Below are 3,427 nucleotides of genomic sequence, written 5' to 3'. Positions count from 1 at the left end.
GTTCCAGGAGGAGGAGGAAGAGTCGCAGGAGGACGAGGAGTTGCAGGAGGACAACATGGAGTCAGAGTCCCAGGAGTAAATGGAGGAAAAGGAGGAGGAGCAGGAGCTGGAGGAGTCCCAGCAGGAGGTTTTGGAGGCGGAAGAGAAGGGGAAGTAGAAGGTGGTGGTGGAAGAGGAAGAGGAGGAGGTGATAGAGGAGGAGTCAGAGACAGTGGTGGCCTAGGTGCAGGGAGTGGAGGAAAGATCCGCCAGCGACTTTGCCATCAGGCGCCTATTAAGCCTTACCAGCAGGGGCCACCACAGTGCCAGGGCATTCTTACCAGCCTTTCACAGTCTATGAATCATCTTGTGCCACAGTGGCTACAGAAATACTTCAGTGATAATGACGACGTGTGTAGCTGCTCAACAGACAGAAGTGAGGTACCACACGGGGTAGAAAATAGAGATGACTCTGTCATATATGTAGATGAGGACAATTCTGATAGCAATGGGGGGCATAGTGTCCCTGAGCCAGCAGTTAATAACACAGAAGCGTCAACACCTAGTCTGGCTTCCGATGCCCTCCCAACTGGCAGTTGTTCAGAAATGAGAAACTCTACCTCTCAGGGCCATAACATCTCAACCACTAATTATTCTTCCAGAGTCCCTGATAAAGATGGTTCAGTTTTACACAACACTTCACGGCCACCTCTGGGGACTCCAGAGGCCAAAAATACTCATTTGGTGTCACACCACAACACCCTCAGCTCAGAAGCAGAATACAACTTGTCTGGCTTTGGAATGGTCACCCCCTCACTTGCCAATTCCTCAAATTCTAAAACAGGTCAGCTCAGAGTCTCCTTTTTATCATAGAAAGCCATGTGGTGGCCCAGCAGCTGGACTAAGGCTGTCTCAGCTACGAAATACACCTTATCGGGTGCCTGTCAGAAGGATGTAAGCCAAGCCACTCCAGGTGCAGCCCTTGAGTGTGACCAGCTTAACAGCTCGCAGAACACTCAGCTTCCTAGAGATGTCAAGTTCTTTTAGACATGTGGAAAGAGTGTCATCTGTGTTTTCTTCTCAGCACTCTCTTTTTAGCAATGGGATAGATATCACAGACACACAGGTCATAAGAGCAAAGGGGGACTCTCTGTATCTCACTGTTGGGAAGGCCACAACTCCAGAGCCAGTTTCCACAGATATAAAACATACTGGTTATTTTAAAGTGCCTCTGACTCCATCTATTGAAATAAGGGAGACAGCTGAAGGAAGAGCTAAAGGGAACAGTAATGAAAAAGAAAACAACATAATACCCAGACAAAATAAAGAACCAGAAAGTGGCCTTCCAAATGCAAATTTCAGTATCCCTGAAGCTGACTAGTCATCTTCTGGAGGCGGTAACATGAGAGAGGTTGCTTCTAAACCTCTAAAGGAGGAGAAAACTGGAGCATCAGTGGTGCCAAACGTCTCTGCACCAGTCGCCAGTTCTTCAGTGCCTACCACTGATACTTGTTGTCCTAAGATCACAACTCCATCATCCAGCAGCTCTCCTCTATTACTAGGGAACAAGTTACAAATGGCCTTGCCCAGCAGCACTGGCAGGCCCGTGTTTACATCTTCATCTCCAATTATAATATCTTCGGAGGCAGTTGTACTACCTCCATCACTTAGTCCATTTAAATTTAGTGAGCCTACCGCAAAGACAGAACTCTTTGGCCCCAGCAGGGCTTCAGAACCAGCTCTAAAGAGTTCATCTCAAGACATCAGTGCAGGGAGCAGAACAAAGAGGCAAAATGGAGGCTTGGAGAGCCTTGCGATACCTGCAAAACTCCCTAAAGATGCAGGTGTTCTAGATGTTCAGAGAAGCCCTGTAGGCCTCCCTTGCAAAAGGGCAGATTCTCTTGCCGCTGAACCTAGCAAAGTGGGACCAGCCGTTTGTAGAAAGCCAGCAAGCAGTACAGTTGCCTCTAGTGGAGTCAGGTGTGAGGAATGCATAAAATCTGGGTCATTCTGGAAATGTGACGCGTGTCTCTTTCAGCTGTCACCAGGAAAAAGAGCTGAACAAAGCAAAAGTGGCAAAGCAACTCTTTCATCAAGCTCAGGCTTTAAGTCAGCAATAGGCACTTGGGATTGTGACACCTGTTTGGTTAGAAATAGATCTGAGGCCAAGAGATGTGTGGCTTGTACAACACCCAAGCCTGGGATGATGACGAAGCAAGTTCCCAGGGGACAGTGATTTGAGAGAGTACTTGCACTATGACTACTTAATAGTCCTGAAGCACTGTTATCTCTGGTACCATAAGACTGGGAGCTAAATTCAGGGCTATGGCATTGGGGCAGTGTCCCCTATACTGTGTACCCTTCTTCCTATTTACAATAAACATCAAGAAATATTCTTATTTTATTGTCTCATTAAAACGTTAGGTTGGTTAAAAGAGCTGTGCTATGTGTGGCTGAGAACCCAGCAAGTGCAGTCCTTGCTTCTAGCAGCAGTGCTGTACCTGCTTCTGTTCTCAGGAGACTGGCTTTGGGTCTCTGGTGTGTGGACACATCTCCCAAACTTTTATGCATTTGACTCTATGGGTGAATGTTACGAAAGCATTCTGTGAATGATGTGTCCTAAAATTGTTTCCCTTTCAAGCCCTGATTGAGGGAAAAAGCAAATTGTGTGCAAAAGCACACACACTTTTGCTTTTGGAACACAAACCAGTATTACAGTTTATGGAAATGTGGCAAAGCCTGTTTTCAGTTTTCCCAATAAGAGCAGTGTCTCTGGTTGAAGCCCACATGCCAGCTCTTCCATTTCACCTGTGGCCACCCTGTGTTTGTATCGGCCAACAAGCCTGTGAGCAACAGTCCCCTCAATCCAGTGTTTCTCAGTCTTTTCTTTTTTCTCAGGATAGCAAAAGAGCAGGTCCATGTTCCACAGCTATTGCTGTCACTCCTTTGCCTTTGAATCAGGGCCCAGAAGTGTAATTATCTGAGAGTTCTCAGCCTGAATCATCTGCTTTTGGCACCATGTCCACCAGGTGCCATCCTCCCATGTTTGGACAACAGCCCAGTCAGTTTGCATCTGGATTTTAACAGCCTCCAGTCCCATTTTAGTCCTGCAATTTTGCAGCAGCACTACAAATCTCAACATTACAAAAAATAACCCATCAGGAGCAGTCACATGAGGTCAATTCTGGCATACCTGCAGCCTCAGTTCAGTCTTCTGCCCAGGAGGTGGTGCATTTACCTAGTCTGTAGCAGCAGCTTTTAGGGTGGAGTCAAAGAAAGGGATGTCCTATTCTTCTGCATCTTGTTGGTAGTCACAATGTAAACACCATTGTTAGAGAAAGGCCACCATAATGTGACATACAACAGTTTTAACACAGCCAATACCCTTCATCCAGATACTGGAGCGTAGCACATGCTGGCTTTATCTGAAATCAGATGTCAAAGGCTT

The 3,427-nt window shown here is 46.7% G+C and overlaps 1 pseudogene; it reads left to right on the top strand.

The window, feature by feature from the left end:
- LOC111813347 overlaps window positions 1–1,360 on the top strand; it is a 5,753-nt pseudogene extending 4,393 nt beyond the window's left edge.
- Window positions 1,361–3,427: the final 2,067 nt, after the last annotated feature.

The sequence above is a fragment of the Octodon degus genome, unplaced genomic scaffold (genome assembly GCF_000260255.1).
Source record: "Octodon degus isolate 3935 unplaced genomic scaffold, OctDeg1.0 scaffold00184, whole genome shotgun sequence".
NCBI lineage: Eukaryota > Metazoa > Chordata > Mammalia > Rodentia > Octodontidae > Octodon > Octodon degus.
Note: the sequence above shows the minus strand (reverse complement) of the source record. Positions and strands in the feature narration are given on the sequence as shown.